Consider the following 23,534-nt stretch of genomic DNA (forward strand, 5'->3'; position numbering starts at 1 on the left):
AAGGAACAAAGAGTTTAAAGAGTCGTTCCTAAGGCTGCATAAGCAGACCCTAGGGAGGCCTCCAGGCATAACCTTTGTGTATGTCCACACTCACAAATGGGTGAAGCTACAACATCTGTTATGATCAGGAACACACCACCACCGCTGGTTCTAGTCCATGCTAGAATTACACATGACTACCGTCCCAGTTCTTGCCCAGTGTGGATCCATTTTCTTGGTGGAATCTCAGTCACATGCAGGCATCTGAGTGCAAAAGGGCTGGGAAATACAGCTCTTCTTTTTGCTTTGTTTTCTTGCAGTATTGGGGGAGGGTCAAATTCAGAGCCTCATGCTGTTAGGTAGGCACTCTGCCACTGAGATGTACCCCCTCTAAATAGCGCTTACAAATTGTTCAGAAGCTAGGGCCCACAGAATGGGAAAATCATCAGAATATCCTTGGAGATGTAGGAAAGAGGCTGGGGAATAGAGAACAGCAGAAAACTGCTTCTTATGCTGGACCATAGCCTCCAACATTGTTTTATAATGAATGCCTTTGCAGGGGAATGTAACCCATAGGTATTCAACATGTCCCTGTCTATAAACACCCACAATAATGCATTGCGTAGTGACAAGATACGGTCAGAGGAAACTGTAAAGCAATTTTGTCCTTAGCAAAGTATAGTCTACTTACACAAACCTAGATGGTGTAATTCAATCAGCTGGTGTGGTCTCTTCGTGTACTTAAGAGATGCAGTAAGACACTTGGGGGGGGGGCAAGGATAGTTCAGTCAGTAAAAGGTCTGTGGTACAAGCATGAAGATCTGAGTTCTGATCCCTGGCATCCATCTAAGAGACAGGCATGGTGGCATGTGTCTGGAACTGCAATGCTAGTGGCTGCTGAGGACGGCAGGATCCTTGGGGTTCATTAGCCAGATAGGCTACCTGAATGAGTGGGTTCCAGGTCTAATGAGAAACCCTGTTTCAAAAAAATAACGTGGCAAGCTATTGAGGAAGATGCCTAATATTGACCTCTGGGCATCATAATCACACAGACATATAGACACAGACACACACAGACACACACAGACACACACACACACACACACACACACACACACACACACACACGGACTCACAGATATAATAAATGTGAGCTATATGAAGTTGTTGCTAGCATTAATAGGACTTACTATTTAAGTGTGTGTGTGTGTGTGTGTGTGTTTTGTGGTGTTGATGGTCATGCCTAGTATGTGGGAGTATATTCTAATATGACAAGGAACACTTTAGTATAGAAAACACTACTCAGGAGCATATTGTTCTGTCATGCTTATCAAGGACCATGTACTGCTTGTACATGACTGTATGTGCAGGGTTTTCATGACTGGCAGCACTGCAGGCTTGCGTAGAGCAGCATCACCACAATCACTTGAAGAGTGTGTTGGGCCAGCATGCTACCATGGCCTTGAACTCAGTTGCATGAAAAGACTGTTCCACTCCTTGTAAGCTGTGAAGTGATGATCTGTTGGTGACCAAAATGTTACATGGTTCATGACTGTGTCTTTGTACCTGTTTGTCAATCTAATCTGTTTTGTCTATCTATCTATCTATCTATCTATCTATCTATCTATCTATCTATCTTCTATCAATCTATTGACATACTATAAGAAATTGGCATATGACAAATTATGGAGACTAAAATCTCCAAAGGTCTTCAATTGGCAAGTTGGAGACTTGGCCAGTGGTGTACAGTCATATCTGAGCCTGAAAGCAAGCAAAGAGCAATGCTCAGCTTGAAGATAATTCAGGAAAGAAGGAAGAATTTTTACTGAACATGTTGGTAATCCTAGAACCTGGGAAGCTAAGGCAAAAGAATCAGGAGTTCAAGGCCAGCCTACTATTATTATTATCATCATTATTTTTTTTTCTTTCAGGGATTTAGATGGAGCCCATCCACACTGAACATGGCACACAACTCCGTCTACTGACTGAAATGTTAATCTCATCTAGAAATGCACCCAGCTAACAGAGTCGGAGCAATGCTTAACCAAGAGTTTGGGTACCTCAGGGCCCAGTCAAGTTGACATATAAACTTAATCATAGCAGCATGTTACTTTCTTTTATATGCAGAAATGCATTTTGGTATGAGATATAAAATGACTTTTTTCAACAATGGCAAAAGACAGATGCCCATTACGAATTGTAATCCCTCTACTTAGATATTGACCCGGTTCAAGAACAGTGCTTTGGGAATTGCGCAAGTTGCTGCTGGACATATGTGCATGGACTCATTGAAGAAGGAGCAGGTTGAAAATTGGAATTTAGAGAGCAGAATAATTTGATCTAGGTATGGAGTGGTTGGGATTTCTGTATTACTATTTAGGAATAAGGAAGGAAAGAATGGGAGGCTTGGAGCTTTAAGAGAAATTTTTGCTATTTCACGTTTTTGTTCAAATGCTCTAATTCCGTTTTTGATCTTCCTTTATGCTTGTTGCCTTTAAGGCTTACTGGAGCTTTCACAGGCCTTGTGTATTATTTCAGGTTTTTAAAAAAATGTATCTACCAATAAGCATTACATCGACTGGCAGGACTCTGACTTAATGCCTGCTCGTTCAGTTTCCGTTTCTAGTTCTCGGAGCACTAGTCCACACAGCTGAAGCCACAAGGTGGGTCACACGTGTCATCGTGTGCTGCCCTTCTGGACTGGAATGGCCAACAAGCGCAGATTATGCGAGGGAACTTACTTTAAGCCTGAAGCTTATGAATAATGCATGGCTCTCTGACTCATCCAAAGCTTCGGTAAACAAAACCCAAACAGTTGGCCACCCTCTCAGCAATGCGCAGACCGTGGTCCCAGCCCTTAGCAACTGTGAACGGCAATATTTGAAGGTAGCAGTGGAAATCATCGGTGCTGCTTATCTTTAGCACCGTCCATATGTTTACTGGCACACTGTTGCGTCAGAAAAGGCACTGAGCACAAGCAAAGAGAAAAAGATACTGTGATTGCTTAGTTCAGCATCCTGTTGCTCTTGCACATTGCCACAGACTGAGTAATTGATAAGGAATAAAGGTTTATTTGGCAGCTCCAAAGATTAAGAAGTTCAGGACTGAGCAGCTAACACCCCTTGAGGTACTTCTTCAGGCATGCATCATCTACTGGTTTCCTGGGAGGCATGAGAGGTCACTTGGGAGGCACAACATTGAGTATCAGCCTCTTTTCCTCTAAAGCCAAAGTCTTGCTTGGATTAGGGCTGCAGGCTATGTCCTCAATTGTGGGCCTTGACCTTTTGGTTTGTATGCCTTTGACTCTGGCCCTGATCACAGATGCCCATAGACACCTCATTGTAATAGATGTAAACGTATTTTGGTTTTGATCCCAAGTCTGGGATGGGGAACAGACTTGTGAAAGAGCAGGTGATGTTTATCCACTTGGAGGTCGAACCACCTCATGTGGGGGCTTGGTTTTGCCAGCTGAAAAACATCCTAGGACAGACTCTGAGGGGGAGATATGTATATATATATATGAGCCCAAAACAGGAGGTAGGTTTTTTGGGGTCTTGGTATTGTTTGGCTGTTCATTGTTGCACTTCAAGATGCTCCAAGAGAGAACCATTCCAGCAAAGGCTTCGAGGCTCCAGGCTCTGGCTGCTGTTCCAGGCTGCAGCAGCAACTTTGGTAGAATTGCTGGTTTGCTGAAATCCTGGCAGGGGAATCGCTCCCAGGAACTGAATTCAATAAGATCTACTTCTCCTGTTCCCCTAAATCTCCTTTCTCTCCTATCTAGGGTAGGTGGGTTGGAAGGGAGGTATAAGCATTTGGAGAACCTCAAATAAAGTAGGGTTGGAAAAGTTGTAGCCTACACCTCATCCAACCGGATTATAACTAATCCTGGTACCAGTTAGATTCTTGCCTAAAAATGTGTACATATGCATGCACACATGCACTCATGCAGGTACACACGCACGCACGCACGCACGCACGCACGCACGCACGCACGCACGCACTTGCATGTGTTCCGCATCCAGGAGAGGGCTTCAGGCGTCTTTCTCTACCACTCTCTAACTACAAGGCAGTCTACCTAAGGAAAGATGGAGTCTCTCAAGCAGATTCCATCTTCTGCCAGCTTGCACGTGACACTGCTGAACACACCTGGGTAAGCAGCGGGAGAGGCAACAGGGGCAGATGAGAAAAAGCATCTCCAGGTGAGGATGAGAATGAACAAGTGCATTCCTTACAAACCAGTTCCATGCAGAACCATCCATGCCCGCAGCCCGCCGAGGGACTTCCTAGCCTTGCTGCCAGGCTTTGTCATGGAGCGCGTGGACCTCATTCTCTCAGGTTCAGTGAGCTTGGCTGAGCTGCAAGAGCAACTTGTGCATGAATTGGCAGCAGAAACAGCTGTAAAGCCGTTGGATGAGGACCAGGGGAGTGGAAACCTCTCTGAGCCTCTTCTACGTGTCTACTTCTCCGAGGGTTGGTTCAGTTAATCTTGGCAAGTTGCTAGCTTGGGTCCAAAGCCAACTTCTGGGAACTGGAAGCACCTGTCTCATTCATCTCGCCTTGAGTCTGTCACAGGTGACAAGTCCTATGAAGAGTCTAAAGCTTCCCAGAACCTCAGTACTGTGGCCCACAGGGGCAGAATCCCTTCATTCACGTGAGAAGAACGGAGGACCAGGAGGGAGACTCAGGGCCAGGGAGGAGCTATGATTCATCCCAGGTGACCTGAAAAAGATGCTAGTTGAAGTGAAGATCTTCCAAGAAGGAATTTAAAGTGGGCCCAGTTACCATCTCTCATTGTCATTAAAGGGGGAAATGATAGGTGTTATACATTGAGTCTGGCCTATTGCTAATATAGAATTTTATACAATGTGTTGCAGGGAGGTGCCTACTTTGCCATGCTAATGAAGCAGTAGCTTGAGGGTGGGTGGGAATCAGTATTTGAGCGACAGTGATTGCTCTTTATACATGGTAAGTCTGTGAGCCCCAAATCTTGCACTGTCCTTCAGGACTGTCTTAGGCTCATTGGTTGACAGCACAAAGATCCTTCGATTGTTCTGAAAACCATTAGGTGCTTGCATTCTTCTTTTTGTCCTTCCTGCTTCTGCCTCATGTACCGCTCCGTCTCTTGGTTTAACGTCTTCTTTCCTTTTAGTGTAATTATTCAGTTCTTCAGTGTATCCACTCCTTGTAACTCAGAGATACTGCCGGAGGGCTAGTCCCTGCCTTGTAGCAGTGCAGGTGTTCCTCCTAACACCAAGGGGGAACTCTGGCTTTATTCCTGTTACTGACTCTGGGGAATGCAAGCCCACTCTTTGGCTGCTTCCTGTTGTTTTTATAATTTACATTTATTCAGTGTGTGTGTGTGTGTGTGTGTGTGTGTGTGTGTGTGTGTGTGTGTTCTTCCTTTTAGGAGGATGTTGCAGCAAGGCACCACCATCTTGGAAATGCAGAGCAGCCCTACCTTGGATAACTGTGCTTATGGTACCTTGACTTGGGGCTTCCTACCATCTGGAGCCATAGTGTAGTTCTGCTCTTTTTAATTTACCTGGCCTCTGTCATTGTACTACAGCAGCACAAAATTGACTAAGATGCTGACCAACTGTCCTCTCTATTTGGTACTGTCTTGCTTTCAAAGTTGAAAGTCCCATGCCTCAGGAAACCCTTTTAGCTGTGGGCAGGTGGTCAACCCACTTCTAAGCCAAGTGTTGTAAATAATGGACCACTGGCTTCTTGGGTACCCAGGGACTTTCACTTCATCATGTTTTCCTCAAAGGTAAAAAGGAAGATGGTGTGGAAAGGGCATTAAATTGGACTTGGACCTCAGGTGCTGGTCTGTTAGGCCACCGAAGAGGCAGGGAGCTCACTGGCAGGCCACCGAACTTCACTGTCTTCCTCTGAACAGCACAGGCTGGGCTTGCTGTGCTTTGGCATGGAGGACCAAACTTACAATGCTACTTAAGGAATGGGATAAAGCAACTCACATTGAAGTTAGTGTTCCTAGAAAAAGTTAGTAGGCAATAGGTCTGATTGACAGTTGTGGATGATGCTAAAGTCTGTGCCAGCCACATCTGGGGCAGTCCTTCATCCTCACAGTGATTCAGGCCTGCACTTACTTTCCTTTCAGTATAGATTAGGAATTTATATCTGTAAAGTTTGACTTGCTCAAGCTCATTAGAAAGTTGTAGATTAAAGGTCAGGGAGATAAAAGGAGAGAGTTTAGTCAATGGAGTATGTATTGTGTAAGCCTTGAGGACCTGCATTCAGATCCCAGACACCCACATAAAGAAGCTGGTGTGTGCTTGGTCTGTGGGGTGGGCATGGGACTGAGACAACAGGAAACATGGGGCTGGCTGGCTTCTAGCTGAATCCAGAAGCTTCATGTTACCGAGAAACTGTCTCAAAAAGCAAGGTGGAACATGAATGAGTAAGATACCTGATATCAACTTATGGCTTCCCCATGCATGTGCACACACATATAAACACACAAAACACACACACACACACACACACACACACACACACACACAGAGATACACACACACCCGCCCCACAACTTAAGAAATCTGACTTCAAAGTTCAAACTTAAACTGTTGGTCTCAATGACTAGAGACACTGGTAACCAAAATGAACCCCACTAAAGGATCAGAAATAGGAAACAGTGGCTGTTGGAATGATAAGTATGCATTCCATGTTAATAAATATGGTCCTTCATTTGGAAAATGATTTTAGCTCATAGCAAGTTCTTGTTTGAGACATTTGCTAAAGGGTGGTGGAACCTGATTGAGAGTTAAAGCCTCCCCACTGCTATGGTTCAGATGTTGTCCCCTAAATGACTGTATAGAAAGGTTTGGTTTCCATGGTGACAGTTTGGGGCGATCCTGTGATCTTTTAAGAGATGGGGTCTGAAGGAGTTCCTTAGGTCATTGGGAATCATGAAATGCTGCCTCATTCCTTTCCTGGCTGAAGACATGAAAGTGGCTCTAACACAGACTCTGTCATGGGGTTCTGTCCTTGCTAGGGGCTCAAACAAATGGGGATGGCAGATCTTGGCCTTGAACCTCCAGACTGTTATCTAAATAACTCCTTTTCTCTCAATAAGCTGATTGCCTCAGGTATTTTGTTGTAGTAACGTGAAGGTGACTAATATCCCAGCCCTTGCTCTTTCCTTCTTCTTCTTCCTCTTCTTCCTCTTCTTCCTCTTCCTCCTCCTCCTCCTCCTCCTCCTCCTCCTCCTCCTCCTCTTCTTCTTCTTCTTCTTCTTCTTCTTCTTCTTTCAAGTATAGAACATTCTTTCTGTTCACTACAGGATTTGTGGTGTACTTTAGGCATCGTTAGAAGTCGTGGAAGGTCACTACTAACTACTTGTCCTGCCATTTCCTGTCCTGTCATTTAGACCCACTACATCCAAGCCTGTGGAAGGGAAGGGTACATCTTTTCTCCATTAGAAAGGGTGATTTGAAATACAAAACCACAAGGCATCCAGGAATGGTGGGGCACTCCTATCATCCCGGCACTTGGGATGCTATGGTAGATAGATCATAAGTTCAAGGGCACCCTGAGCTACACACTGAGTTTCATCCAGACCAGCCTGAAATATATAAGGCCTTAGCCTCATAAATCCAAAAGGTTGTGGTCTTCCTGTTAGCTGTGGACAGCACTCCTCTTAGCTTTTCTTTGACAATAGTAGTATTTCATGGTCTGTGTATGTGCTGGCAGAGAGGAGAAATTAAATGCTGTTGGTCTTTAAGCCCAAACTAATTAACAGAATTTGTTTTACTGTGACCGCCTATATGAAAGTATGGGAAAGTAAGTTTGTATATTCTGAGAATGTGATTGCTTTAGTCTGCAGCATTAAAGGAGAATGAACAGTTCTTGGGAGCTCACAATTATTTACCCTAAATTCTCCAGCGAGTAGTGAACAGGAACAGCAGAGCCAAGCAAGGGCCTGCAGCTATGGCCAACAGAGCTATCAGCCAGGAGCTTAAGCATGCTAAAACTCAGCCTTGCCCTGCTTCTCCTACGGCAACCCTTGAGACGGGTCTCCCACCTGTTGGATCAAGGTGAAACTCATTGACCTGGCATTTAAGATATTTCACTATCTGGTTCCATGCCTGTTTTCTGAGTGGCTGTCTCAGCTTCTTTGGATACGCTCAGTGTCTTTCTCCCTGAGTTTCCTTGCTGTTTTGCATATTTTTAATCAGACCATTCATCACAGCACACTGTAATTGTACTAACACGGCCGTCTCCTTCTTTAGATTGTGTCTTATTTATCTTTGCTAAGACTTTCTGGTTTCAGGGTCTGGTACATGGTTGTCCCACAGGAAGGACTTAATAGATTCTTACTGGGTGACTGCAGGCTGGCCTATCAGTTAGTATTTATTATGCATCTACTGTGTACAGAGCACCATATGGATGCGCTGCAGATTATATATGGGCATGAAAGGAGATAGAAATGTGAATGACGGGGTCACAGCCCTTGGGAAACATACAGTTGAATGGCCTGACCCACATGCACGTGAATGTCTGTGAGAGTTCAGAGGGGAAGAGTCAGCTGCATAGGGACTGGGAGGTTGGAGCCAGAATACGTGCTTTATGAATGGATTTTGACAGGTAGTGCTCTGGAGAATCTAGGCTGAGGAAAAGTAAGCTTAGAACCTAGTGATTCCCTTGGAAAAAGAGGCCTGAGAGTTCTGGTCTTTCCATAGCTAGGGGAGATTGCCTACTGTTTAAACATCCAAGTTAAGTCCTATTAATACCAATAAGTACATTTCCTCAAGTTGTTTATATTCGCATCCTCTAAGCAGGAGTGGTGATTAATCATCTCCAAATTGTCCAAGGGTGTGAAGCAGGGTGTCTCTACATCTCTAGCAGTAGAAGATGCTTGCTGCAAATGAACTATTTACACTTGACTTCATGAACATAGGTTTTTTTCTGGGGCTACACAGAAGATAACAAGGATGGCAGGTAGTAGCCTTGATTTCACAGACAGGCAAGTACTCTGAAGCAGAAGCCATTTATAGCTGGGTATGGCATCATAGACCTGTTACCCTAACTCTTCAGATGTTGAGGCTGAGGATTATGAGTTTAATTGCAACAAAGTTTTAAATGGGCTTTTAACACAAAGCCAGAAAAATACCAATTTTTTCTTTTTAAATTTTTTTATTTAAATAATTTATTCAGATTACATTTCAATTGCTGTCCCTTTACTTGTATCTTCCCTTTGCCCCCTCCTTCCCTCTTCCACCTTATTCCCCTCCCCTAAGCCTGTGACAGAAAGGGACCTCCTCCCCCACCATGTGACCACAGTCTATCAGGTCTCATCTGGGTAGCCTGCTTCCCCTTCCTCTGAGTGCCACCAGGCCTCCCCACCAAGGGGAAGTGGTCAAATAGGGGGCACCAGAGTTCATGTCAGAGTCAGTCCCCACTCTCCACACAACTGTGGAGAATGCACTGTCCATTGGCTAGATCTGAATAGGGGGTCTAGGTTTACTGCATGTATTGTCCTTGGTTGATAAAGTAGTTTGTGTATGCCCTTGGGTCCAGATCTGCCAGCCTTGATGGTCATATTGTAGGGTTTTAGGACCCACTGGCTCCTTCTATCTCCCCATTCTCCCATACCTCTCTCACCTGGAGTCCCAATAACAAGTCCCAGCATCTGTCCCAATCCTCCACTGAGTGAAAACTCTCAGAGGATATCCATGGTGGGCTAGTATCCAATTATAAGTGAGTATATACCCTGTGTATCTTTCTGGGTCTGGGTTACCTCACTCAGGATGAGTGTCTCTAGTTCCCTCCATTTGCCTGCAAATTTCAAGATTTCCTTGTGTTTAATAGCTGAGTAGTATTCCATAGTGTAAATGTACCACAGTTTCTTGGCCCATTCTTCAACTGAGGGATATAGGTTGTTTCCAGATTCTGGCTATTGCAAATAAGGCTGCTATGAACACAGTTGAGCAAATGTTCTTGTTGTGTGGTGGGAAAATACCAAATTTTAAAGTAATTTATACAGTTGTATTAAAAAAAATAGAAGCAAATGCAAATTTATTGTTTGCCTCTTAGAATTTTTTAATTACAGAAAAAAGCAATAATCAAATACAAATATTGTTAATGAACCAACAAAGGAATGTTCTGTACCCCCCCACACACAATGGATTATAGAAATAATGGAGAGTTCCAGACCCTGTGTATATGATGTCTTCTCCCTCGCTTTCCTATGAGAAGATGTAATTTTAAAATATGCACAGTAACAGATTAACAACAAAACGACAACACATTGGAACAGTTGCAATACTATACTACAATAAAAGTTATGTAATTAGACTATCTCAAATGCTTTGTGGTCCAGTCTTTTAGTTACTTGTTCTGTTGCTATGGTAACATATACTGACAAAGCAATTAAGAAAGGAAACCTTTATTTCAGCTCACAGATCAAGCCTGCCTATACAGAGGCACACTTCCTCCAGTAAGGCCACAGATCCCAATAATTAGTGCCACTCCCTGTGGTCCAAGCATTCAGACATCTTTGTCTACGGTGGCCAAACCTATTCGAGCCACCACACTCAGTTAACCTAGTCATGAAGATCCTGCAGAGACGTGAGTGAGGCTCCCTTCCTTGGAGGCTCTGGGTCTTCTCAAGTTGGTGGTCAATATAAACCATCACATACAGACATATTTTCACTCTGTGGTTGAAGCCATGGGAAGTAAAGCTGAAGGTACCTCAGATGCTTGTACTTGTTGGTTTTACATTTCAGGATGAAAGGCTTTGGATTTTCTAGGCTTATGTTATGTGACAGCGATGAGCAATGTGCAGACCAAAATGGCAGTATGCATCAAAACCTTTCAACCTCCAGCTCATGAAACCACCATTACTGGTAATGTTTTTGATTGCTTCCTGTGGTAGTTTCCTTGGTAACGACAGTTTTGTGAGGGCACCATTGCTACAATGAGTGTGGTCACCTTGCTCTCTTCTGTGTTCATTCAAAGATTTGCAGATGTCTGAAGAAACGTAACCAGTCAAAAACAGCACATACAGCTCTTCCTGTTGCTTTCACAGGCTAATATAACTTCACATCCACTTTCCAGTTTTTCCTAACCTGCTAAAGCAAGTAGAGCATGAGAACCAACTGGCAATTTGTACTGGAAGAAATAAAAAACCAGAAACAAGAAGTAGAGTGCTCACGCTCATAACTGCCTAATGTCATAAAAAGAACTCAAGTTCTTCCCTTCCGGCTTCTTGTCCATCCCTACAGCGCGTTAGTCAAGTTTCTGCCACTGTAACAAAATACTTGAGGCGGCCAAACTTTTTAGAAGAGCAACAATTTATTTTGTTTTATGGCTTCAGAGGGTTGAGCACATGGTTGCTTGATTCATGTGGGCCAGTGGTCAAACAGAGTGATACACCTCACATGTGTGGTGGAGGAAGACTGCTCATCTCGCAGCAGGTAGAGGATGTGGGGGGGCGTGCGGGGCGGGGGCAGAGAATAGCCTCTTCAAAGATAGATAGACCTCCAGCGACCCACTTTATCTGACTAGACCCCAAGTTCTAAAGTTTGCATAGGGACCATGACTTTACCGCAGGAGCCTTTGGGAAACACGTAAGCTGCAAATGATAACGTACAATATTGGGCTTCTGAATCAATGCAACCTCTGTGGAGGGATAGAGCGTAAATGTGATTTCAGAGTAAATCTGTATAAGGAAGGGCACCCACGTCAGGGTAGGTGAAAATGACTCAGGAAGCCTTTCCCCCATGTTGACCTGCAATGGATACATCTCAATGAGCTTGCTACAATATGTCTGTCTGCCGCTCAGATGACTGACATAGACCTGCTAAAATTAGAATCTAAAAATATCCAAGTAATTAATTAGAAACCGCAAGCCTCTAGGGGGCCACCTTTCCGCTCTACCTTTGTTCCCCGGAGACCCTCTAAGTGCCCATGGGGCGCAGCCTTCCTCCTTTATCCCAACCCTTTATCTGAGCTGCCGACACCCAGAGGCGCTCTAGACCTGCAACCCTACTGGCCACAGCAGCCAGGATATCAGGTAAACAGTTTTCACTGTCCTTCTTGTCCTCCGATTCCACTTACCCAGCCTTCTCTCCAGCTCTGTGGCGGACCAGTGGCTGGGGCCTCTCCTAGGGAGATCTATCTATCCTACTTAGTTCCTTACTCTATACCTAACCTCTGCGAGTCTATAGATTGTAGCTTGGTTGTCACTGAATTGACAGCTACTATCTACATATAAATGGATACATAGACTGTTTGTCTTTCTGGGTCTGGGTTACTTCACTCGGCATGTTCTTTTTTTCTAGTTCTATTCATTTAGCTTCATTCATTCAAAATTTCATGCATGCATATCATGTGTTTTGATCAAATCCCCTCCCCCCAGTCCCCTCCTTTCCAGACTTTTCTCCTATACCCCGCCTACAACTTTCCCTCCCAGTTTCATGTGTTCTCTCTCGCTCTTCCTCTCCCCCCTCTTCAAACCCATTAAGTCCACTTAGTGCTGCCTGTTTGTGCATGTGTCTAGCTAGCATCATTTACTGGAGGGTGAGTAGCCTGTTAGGGACCACATCCCTGAAGACAACTTACTCCCGCCCCACCCCTCCCCTGCTAGCTGCCATCAGTTCCTAATGGTGTCTCAGGTGGGACTTCGTGCATGCCTTCCTATTGATGTTGGGAGTTTTGACTTGCTAGACCCTGTACAGGTGTCGTACACACATGCTGTCCCAGGCTCTTTGAGTTCATGTGCCCAGTGACCCTGTCATTTCCAGCAAGTAAGGTTTCAGTGCAGGTAGCATCCACTACTTTTGGCTCTTACAATCTTTCTGCTCTCTCTTCTGCAATGATTGTCCGGATTTATCTTGAGGCAGGCCTCTCAATGAACCTGAGGCACGTTCACTCGGCTAGGCTGGCTGGGCAAAGAGCTGTATGTAGGGATTGTATTGTCTTGGCCTCCACAGTGTTGAAGTTATAGGCACTTGTTACCATGACATTTTACCAACTGAGTCATCTTCCCAGCTGCTCCGCCCCGCCTTGATAACTTTTTCCCTATGGTCTTTCCTTCTCACTATGTTGCTCTTGGCTGTTCTTGAACTTCCGGGCTGAGTAATCCTCCTGTTTCAGCCCATCAAATAGACACATTTTTCTAGAACTTGCTGCTAGTAGAATTGGGATTCATTCCTTTGAAACCTCTAGCAGGTGTTTTAAAAGACTCGCTGCTTCTGAGGTGGCAAAGAAAACATTCCTTAAACAAGAGCTATGTAGAGAGGTTCCTGTCAGTGAGAACTTTCTGATTTCTCAATTTCCTATCTCTGTCTCCAAAATGTAGGTGAGAAGCTGCGTCAGTCATCCATCCTCCTGAGACCCTGCCGTTTGCTCTCCACAGACCTACTGTTCTCCGTGTCTCTCAGAAGAAATGTGCGACAGCCCTTTGAAATGAAATGCTTTTCTGTTGAACCAGAAAATAATCAGACCCTCCCATTTATTCTTTAGGGTACGAATTGATCTGACTCGATTTGTCAGAGAGCCAGAACTGCAGGCAAATAGACACCAGAGAGATCAACCAATCTTTTAAGCCAGCTGTAATTGTTCCTCTTGTCGGCTGGCTAAATGACTTGTGTCTGGAGGAGCTGCTCAGAGCGAATCGGAATGCCTGAGGTGACAGAAACACGGAATGCTCCAAAGTGGGCTGCAATGGGAGTGTTTCTTCACGTCTTAAAAGGCTTTGGCTTTGTGTTTTCCCCGTTCCCCTCTTAGCCTTTCTAATGTCATCCGGCAGAGACCAGAGGCAAGCAGGTGCATGGCACTGAAGATGCGCTTGTGTGAGAGTGAGGAGAGGTACCTTTCAGCACTGCATTCTAGGATGTGCTCGTTGTACATGAGGCGTTAATAAGGCCAGGAGGCCCCCAGAGACGAGGGGCGCCTCTCCAGAGGGCGTGAAGCCTTCATTGTTGAGTTACTATCAATTTATTTGCCTATTTCCTTCCTTCCTCTCCCCCTAGCCTGCTTTCCTCCCCTCCTTCCCTCCCCTCACTTCCCTTCCCTCCCCTCACTTCCCTCCCCTCCCCTCACTTCCCTTCCTTCCCCTCACTTCCCTCCCCTCCCTCTCTTTCTGCCTTCTTTCCTTTAAGTGGTTCTGAGAATTAAAGCAACAGCCTCAGGCATGCCGGGCGGCACTCTCAATCATGTCCATGATTTTAAATTTTTAAATATTTAGCATAATTTAAACATATGAGAAAACTAAACCACCACCACCAACAACCTAATAATCCAGTCAACACCACGTCTTCTCTTCCTTCTCCCCATTTCTCTTTCCATGTGGTAGTGTATCATTCTGCCTCCCCACTTTCTTGCTTTTTCTTCCCTTCCTATCAGAGGGAACTGGTACTGTAACATTATAACTCATGCTTCTTCTTCTTCATTAAAATTACTTTTTCAATGCCAAAAGAGTATGTGCTATTCTTTAGGGCTACACTTTCCTTATTAACCCGTGTGGGATATTGTACATCAGTGGTTCTTTCCAATGGTGTGACCCTTTCATACAGTTCCTCATGCCGTGGTGACCCAACCTTAAAAATATGAAGTGGCTACTTTCATAATTGTAATTTTGCCACTGCTATGAATCATAATGTAAATCTCTGATATTTCAGTGGTGAAGGGGTTGTGACCCATAGGTCGAGAACCACTGTTGTACATGCACACTTTAAACCTTCTGCCGCACAACTCATGCATAGCTTAGGAGGTGTGTGCTGCTGGAAATAGAACCCAGAACTTCTTGCCTACTACTAGACAAGCACTTTACTAATGAGCTACATATTCAACTCCTACACTTAAACATTTTTTAAACATAAATGTTCTTTTGGTAGTTAATCCATGTTGATGCTAACAAAGCTAGTTCAATTTTAGCTGCTCCATTGTATCACAATGCTCAAATAGCCCTAATTTACTTAACTTTACCTCTAAGCGTGTTTTCCTTACTACAGAAAATGCTGGAATGTACATCTTTGCTGAGACCCCTGTGAAAATCTTTTTCTCCCAGGTGTGTACCTAGAAGTGGAATTACTAGGGCACAAGGATTTTCTACAATGTTACGAGATATTACCAAACTGTCAAATTGTGCAGCTGAAATTAGTTGCTGCAGCATCTCCCTAAGGTCAGACTAAAGGCTAGGTTGTGGGGAACTCAGCACAGGACCATGTCACAAAAGAAGTAGCTGAACTGGGAAAATGGCTGTTTCGTGTAGCCTCGCTGTGATGCTTATGGATGTATGCTTAGTCCATCACGTTCAGGCTTTCTGGGCCCACTGTTCAATCAGCTGTGGGCTAAAATTATTTACATGTACAATGTACATGATGAACATATTTTTCTTACTATTGCTTAAATAATACAGAATAACAACAACTTTTTGTATCATTTACATGTGTTAAATATTCCAAAGCCAAAAAAAAAAAATAATAATCCCAAGCAATCTTGAAGTGTAAAATATAAAGTAGGCAACATATCAATCAACTAAGCTGTAAGTGTGAGTCAAAGTCTACAGGAGGATGTGCAGAGGTTAGATGTGAACTTGTCATTATAAAGATTTATTTTTTTAATTTTATGTGTATGAGTGTTTTGCCTGCATGTGTATATGTCTGTATGTGCATCACTTGTATGCCTGGTGCCTGCAGAAGGTAGAAGGGATGTCCGATCCTCTGGAACTAGAGACACAGAATATTGTGAGGCACCCTGTGGGTGCTAGGAACTGAACCCTGGTCTTCTGTAAGAGCAACCAGTGCTCTTAATCGTGGAGCTAGCTCTCCAGTCCCTACTATGCCACTTTAAAGAAGGGGATTGAGCACCTGGGAATTGTTGACATTCAAGTGATGGGCGTTGTCTTGGAACCAATTCCTTGCAGAGACAGAGGGAGGAGAATATTTGCATCTCACCTCCACCTACAGTCTCTACTAAAAATGTGGCTTTTGTTTTGAGGCAGGGGAGGTGGTGGTGGTGTGGTGGTAGGGTGTCATACAGTGTTTTGGCTTGTCAGGGAACCTTTACCTGATGACGGGCCCTTCATTGAGAATGAGAAACCTCTAAGTCACATTCCTCCCATCTGGGAAAGCAGGTGATTCTCTGTATGCATGGCAATGTGGGACAGATTAAGGAAGTATAGACTGCCAGCCAGCTCTCCCTCCTGGCCTCTAAAGCAACTAGACCAGACTTAGCAGCTCTCTCTTTCAGCTTCTGACATCATCTCTCTTCTCTCAAAATTAGACCTTCACGCTGAGGATATAGCTCGGTGGCAGAGCAGTTAGTTGCCTAACATGTCAAAGGCTCTGGCTTCCATCTCCAGTGTAACACCCAAAACAAACTTAACCAAAAACACTAACAATAATTATAGCTGAACAATCTCCTATTAGTTATTTTTCTGGTTGCTGTGACAAAATATCAAGCTAATTCAATGTTAAGGAAGGGTGGGTTGATGAGGGTACAGTTGATGAGGGAGGGGCATGGTTGCAGGAGTAGATTCATCCATAGCTGGGACGGGGGGCGGGGGGGAGAGAGAGAGAGAGAGAGAGAGAGAGAGAGAGAGAGAGAGAGAGAGAGAGAGAGAGAAAGAGGAGTGCTGGTGCTCAGCTCTCTGCTTTCATTCAGCTGGGGACCCCAATCCATGAGACACTGTCATCTACATACAGGCTGGGTGTAAATGTTATTTTTACTTCCTCTGATGTGGGGATGAGATGAGAGTCATACCAAAGCTTTTATGAACAGATGGCTTGGGCTGAGCCGAGAATATTTCTAATTATCCCTAGGCCTAGGCCTGGAAATTTCTGGCCTCTGTACAATCTAATCTTTTATAATCCCGGACCTTGAGACTTCAGCTTCTAGCCTGCTAACCTAGGCCTAGAATGTTTTCAACCTTCGAGACTTAATGCTGAGTGAGCTGACCCTTTCTGAACTCTGGCTGGCTGGTTCAACCCAGCTGTTCTGGCTCAAACTCCTCTCCAATTGACTGGTCCAGATTGGCTTCCTTTGCTTCTGACTGAATTGCTCTACTTGGCAAAACTGCCTCTGAACTGAAATGCACTGACTGCATGAACTCAAGTAAACTTCACAGAAATCAACTCCACCCCCCTCTCACCCTGCACTGCTCTTAAGCAGCCTCTGCTTCCTGTCTGTTCTCAAGAGAGTTGGGTGGATCCTGTCTCTGACACATTCTGTCACATTTTCTCTGATTCATCACTTTGTCTGCCTCTCAATTAGATGTCATTGTTTGGTATTAAATGTGTGTACTAAGAGTGTGTCTGTATTCCAGCCAGAGGGATTAAAGGTGTGTGTGTGTGTGTGTGTGTGTGTGTGTGTGTGTGTGTGTGTGTGTGTGTGATGCCTGCATTCCAGCTAGATCACACAGACCTAGAAGTTCTTTGGGTGTGATCCCTTGCCAGAGCAGCCATATTGCTGAATTAACATTCCTCTACAGCTGGGTCTTTTTTCTTCAGTTAAATCTTCCTAGAAACACACTCATAGACACACCCAGAGTGTTTCCATGGTGATTCTAAACCCAGTGATGTTAAAAATAGGTAGAGTAAACACCACAAATTCTTACACATCCTTTACCCCCGAATTAGACCTTTGCCATGTGTTAAGAGTCAGGGTAGGGGAATATTGCTCCTTCCTCATTGCTAACACCTTATTTAATTTCTTTCTTTCCTGGCATCCTCCTGCATTAGCACTCTTCCAGCCTTAACTTCTCAATCATAGCCGTCATAACAAGAAGGAAATGTGACCTAACTCCAGCACAGTGAATCATCTAACACCCCTGCTGCTGTTCAAACAAGATGCCCTCTGAAAAGCCCTGTAAAATTCCAAAGAGATCCTTAGTGGGGCCTTTCCTGCCTTCTTCACATGGCAAATCAGCAACGAAAGCTGCATGTGTGGTGACATTGCCATGTATGTGTGGAAGAAAAAGCTTAAATAGGGCTTGCCTAGTACCTCCTCAGACTTCTGAAAGAAAAGGGCCACATTTAAAAGGACCTCAAGTTATATGTCTTTGCCCAGTTTTCCTGCTATTTTTGGTATGTCAATGTCTCAAATGTAGCTACTAAAAGTCATATGATTTGTTATTGGCTGAGGTCCTATTGGATCGGCCGAGTGGCTCCTTTGTTTATTTCACCTGGATCACTAATGTGTCGAACTAGAGAATCCACAATGGTTTCCTTCATGGGCCTGGCAGAAGGCACTAACTACCTGTTATAAGGATGCCTCCGTGGTGGCTTTCCTAATGTGGCGGGATGGACCGGTGTCCTTTCCTAGTGGCGTAATGGCAGTGTTTGAAGAGGGAAGAAGTTGGAAGCCATCTTAAAGCCTTAGGCCTGCATCTCAAATAGTACTTCTGGATTTGATCATAACTTGCAAGGCTGGCACAGATCTCAGGTGTAGGACTTGTAAATTCTCATGGCCACTTAGTCCAAAGCACAGCATCTCTGACAGTTGTTCTGTGTAGATAAGCCAGGAAAGGGGTCTCTTTTCTTTCTTGAGGTTGGCCACCTACACAGCCTTCTCTCTTTAGACCAAACCCCCGTGGTTCAAAATAAACATCAGGGTTCCTTGCTTCCTTATCTACTTTTTTGTTTTGTTTTTCAAGACAGGGTCTCTCTGTGTAGCCTTGACTGTCCTGAACTCACTTTGTAGACCAGGCTGGCCTTGAACTCACAGCAATTTGCCTGCCTCTGCCTCCCAAGTGTGGGGATTAAAGGTGTATGCCACCATTGCCTGGCTTCTTCCTTATCTACTGTTAAAGAAACAAAACTGAAGTGGGATGTGTTGCAGCTAATTTAGAAGTAGGACCTAATAAAAGTTTATTATTAGCCCTATAATTATTATTATGGCGGTATTTTATAACTCGCTAGCAATCAATGAAACACAGACACCTGTTATATTTTAAAATAGCCTTAGTTAACCTGGGGCAGGGCAGATATTAATCCCCTAAACTATCTCCAATATTGGGGCAGGTATCCCATACTCTGACCCAGTCCTATTGGCATCTGATTTTAATATTTTCTAATGGGATACCTCCCATCCATAATTCCAAATAATTGCTAATGCTCTTCGTCTTGGCCAAACCCTCTACCCATGTTGGCCATGTGCTTCTTCTTCCACCTAAGCCATGGTGTGGCCTTCCTTCCCCTCTTCCTTCTCTGCTCTCTCTTCATCTCTTCTGGTCTTTCTCCCAAAAGCCTGAGAACCTTAGCCATGCCTATCTCACTTGCCCTGCCCAGGTGTATTGGCTGTTTATTGGCCAAACAGGAACAAGGTCTTCGGTAAGGTTACAGACATTTTGGGGTATGTGAGTCTGCTCATTTGGGCAGCAGCCAGACCAACCTCCAACAGATTGAATAAAGATGCTTCACATTTGGCACTCATGCAGGGAATAACTATTTTGCTTGCTATATTTGAAGTAGGTGTGCCTTTGGAAGGAAGTGTCTTCTCTGAGGGGCTAAGTCGGACCAGGGCTAAACAGAGCATCCTAAAACAAATGAGCTAATTTGAAGCTACTAATGAGGAACTGTAAAGGAAACCTTTAGCTTTTTAGCTTAACCTAGTCCTTTAGCTTAGCCCATAGAGCAGAGTGCAGGTAAGCTTACTGCAGAGAAAGTCCTGGTTGGGAATAAAGTGTGCCTAGGACTATTATTTTCAGGAAATTCTATGTCACAAGGAAGCAGATGGCATGTGAATCTAGGGGAAGCATTAAAGATGCTGACATAGTTTTGGTTTTCTAGAGCTGTGTTATGTTTTAATATATGAAAAATGCTCTTCCACCATAAAAAAAAGTTTATACATTGAAGACTTGGTTCCTGGATGGAGACTAGAAAGCAGATAACAAGGCCATTACATTCACTGATGTAGTCTAATGATGGCCATGAGAAGGTGGTCCAGTGATGGCCATGAGGAGATATTCCAGTGATGAGGCCTGAGGAAGTATTGTCTCGTTTAAGGAAAGAGACCACTGATGAGGTTTGATGTTCATATCTTGTTCCTGGACCCTTCTCTCATTCTTTGCTTTTTGGCTGCCATAAAATAAGCCATTTTCCTCCACTGTTCCCCAGCAGCATGACGCTTTGCTTTGCCACAGCCTTGCCGTATAATCGTGGATAGAAACCTCAGAAATTCTGAGCCAAAAATTGTCTCTTTCTTCCTCTTAGCTGTATTTTTAAGGAATTTGGTCACTGCGATGAGAAGCAATTACCACACAACCATCAGGAGAATATTAAGCCACTGAATTTTTAAAAGATCATCATGGAACTCTTATGTTCATTACGGTTTGAGGAACGCTATGGGGAGAGCCCTCTTGATGCCATCAAGGAAGCTGTTAGCTGGTCTTAAAGTCAAACCAGGTCTACATTTGGTGTCATTCAAGACTTTCTGTTAACAGAGAGAACCCAGCCTTGTCTTTTGTAGGTCTCTATAGCTCATGGCTCTTTTTTCCGAAGTGGTTCTTGACTATTCTTTTTAAACAGCCTGATTGAAATGTAGCTCACATACCACCAAACCTACAACTTAAAGCATATAGTTTAGTGGTTTTTTAGTATAGTCACAGAGATGAGTAGCGAGCATCAGTCCGTTTTAGAATATTTGGATCCCCTTAAGAAGAAGACATCCGTCATCTGATATCACTCTTCATCTTTCTGTTTTTTCTATACCCTACTCTTTAGAAAGCCTTTATCTCTGTGTATATTCTATCCTGGAATTTCATATGAGTAAAAGCATATGGTATCGATTCTGAGCCATTTGCAGGGTGGTGGTGGTGGTTATGGACATCTGTTGAAACTGATGGAAGCTGGGGACCTCCTCCCCAGAACATATAACTACGTCTTTTATTTTCCACCCAGAAGTTTATAAAACGTTGTGTATTCTTTGAAATGTTGGTTCAGGGAGCCAAAGTTAATAGCCGTGCTCTGCGGTTAGTCTTAATAAGCATTTGCTAGCAGGCCCTGTTGTGTTCTGTGGTGGTTTGCGTGCGAATGGTCACATGGGCCACGTTTGAAAGTTTGGTCCCTAGTTTGTAGAGCTGTTCTGGGAAGGATTAGAAGGTGTGGCTCTTGTTGGATGGGCTTTATGATTTCAAAAGCCTCCACCAGACCCACTTTCTCTCTCTGTTTCCATCTTGCAGACAGGATATGAGCTCTCAGCCGCTGCTCCAGTGTCATGCCTTCCTGCCTGCTGCCATACTCCCCAGCACCATCGTCATGGACTCACCCTCTGGAACTGTAATCAAATGTCCAGTTAAATAGTTTATTTTATAACTTGCTTTGGTCATGGCTCCTCTTCACAGCAATAGAAAAGCAACTATTTCAACTCCCAACAGGATGAGACTGTAGAGAGATAGGTCACGCAGGGTCATAACTTCCCCCAAGATGTCAAGTAACAACAGCGATAAGCAAAGGGCAGGCGTCAGGTGTTTACAAAGCTGAAGAAACTATGTTTATAACACATAGTTGGCCAGGGAGGGGGGCAACGTGAGCAGATGTGTCATTTGCAATTATTCCTAAAGATGTTAATTATGCAAATGAATTTCTGATTAGGATGCTAAAAAAGGAACCCTATATATTATGGGGTATTGGGTGTGTACAATCAAGCATGCTTGCTGACAATCCCTCCAGGTAATCAGCGCTGGTGCCAGACTCCTCACCTGCGGCTCTTGCTTCCTCATGTGTCCCTTTGAGGGTGAAGAGGAGTTCCATGGAACATTTTCCAACCACAGGCTGTAAAGCTGGATGTGGCCTTTAAGATCATGGAGTACTGACCCGTCCTTGAACAGGACAAAAAAAAAAAAAGGTTGCAAGAAATGATGTGATTTGTCACTTACAGAGCAAAGAGCCCATGCCTCCCGTATTATCAGTTCAGTTTCCCTTGTCTTATGCAAGCATACAGGACATAGAGCAGCCATCAAATTTCCAGTCAGGATCTACCTTATGTTAATGTGCAGTGAGGTCCAAGAGGGTGATGGAACTAAATATATCCCTGATATATGCAAGGGAGACATATGTGCAGCTGGGTGGATATGGGGCCCGGCTAGCTAGAATAATACAGGGGTTATGTTCTAGATAGTCCTGTTTACCAGAGAAGCTTCTTGTCATCTGTGTCTGTTTAAGTTAAAAGTAGAAAAGAGTGCACATTCACTTCCTTCTTTGCAACGGTCACATCTCAAATGCCCAGTAGCCTCTTATAGCCGAGAGCTGCCATATTGGATAAGCAGAACATTTCGTCAGTGTAGAAAGTCCTTCTCGAGTCTACAGGCAGATCTTCTTGAGCCTGAGTCCCAATCCTACTGTCTCCACTGGAGCTTATGGGAGTTACTTCAAGTTCTCAGGCCCCCCTTCCTCACTGGTGAGATGGACAGAATCAGGGGTCTGCTTCACCAGCTGGAACCGTGCAGCAAGTGAGCAGAAGAAGAAATACTAAGAACTAAACAAACAAACAAACAAAAATGATGCTCAGCAGCAGGCATCCTGGCTTGCTGCTTCCCAAGGCGTGGTCTTTCCTCTGTGGCATAGCACATGTCCCAGAAGAATAAGGAATCACTGGGGCTCTGGGACTCCAAGAACTCAACATCTTGATTGAGTTGTAACAGAAGGAAATAGGGAGGTGGAGCTAGGGGTTAGAGGAGTTGGGAAGAGGTCCTGGGTGATAAAATTGTGTAAGGCGTGAGACGGGATACACATTTTGTCAGGTACGGATTCGGCATATACTGTAAGCGATAAAGACGGCAGAGCTATCAGTCTGTGCTGTGGAGGTCGTATCCCCTCCTTGTGTCCACTGTGTAACTTGCTTGCCTGCTTGTCCACAAGAGGGAGGCAGGGGGAAAGGAGAGCCTGGGATTCTTCCAAGTCTAACTGGCTCATTGTAGGCAGCCCTGGCCAAAGGCTAGTTACAGAGGGAGCTGATTGAAATAGGATTGCTTTTCACAGGGCCCCAGGCCTCAGGTGTGTTTTCCTTGACCCCATTACTTCAGGATTCTTTCCAGAAGCTGTGTGATTCAGAAAACCACAGTTTATAGCCTTTAGGGGACGGACAATAATTTGTACACCTGGCTAACGGCTGGTGCCAGCCTCCTGGACCAGCCACAGCAGCAACAACAACCCAAACAAACAAACAAACAAACAAACAGAAAGCCACAGTGGGCTCTCAGAGCTCGGAGCACAGGAGATGTGAGCGGAGAGAGGTGGCTGGTGTCCAGGTAATTTAGCCACATGGCCAGTTCCTCTACATCGATTGTTCTGCCAGGGCTCATAAAGCATTGGAAAAAGATATTTAAAAAAAATAATTCTTTTGCCTTTGGGGAATTTTGAGTAATTTGGGAGTTAGTGAGCCAACGGACAAGAAAGGCTTAGGGTGACAGTGTGAAGGGTTGAGGAAAAACACTGCTAATGGGAACCTGAAGATGTGTTTTGTCCCCTGGTCCTCCTCTTAGTTAGCAGTGACTTTGAGTCACCTCACTCTCATCATGGATCACTTTAAGTGGATGGACTGACTGATTTTTTTCCCTTTAATTTTAATTTATATTAACGTATTCAGAT

General features: G+C 44.3%; 1 long non-coding RNA gene across 3 annotated transcripts in view; it reads left to right on the forward strand.

Moving 5' to 3' along the window:
• Positions 1-14,135, forward strand: part of LOC311603879 — an 86,042-nt gene extending 71,907 nt beyond the window's left edge. For all 3 annotated transcript variants that reach the window (XR_014781304.1, XR_014781305.1, XR_014781306.1), the window contains exons 2-3: positions 1,911-2,323; positions 13,304-14,135. This is a non-coding gene — a long non-coding RNA (uncharacterized lncRNA). The remainder of the gene's footprint in view (positions 1-1,910; positions 2,324-13,303) is intronic.
• The last annotated feature ends 9,399 nt before the right edge of the window (positions 14,136-23,534 follow it).

The sequence above is a fragment of the Acomys minous genome (genome assembly GCF_964271855.1).
Source record: "Acomys minous genome assembly, chromosome: 8".
NCBI lineage: Eukaryota > Metazoa > Chordata > Mammalia > Rodentia > Muridae > Acomys > Acomys minous.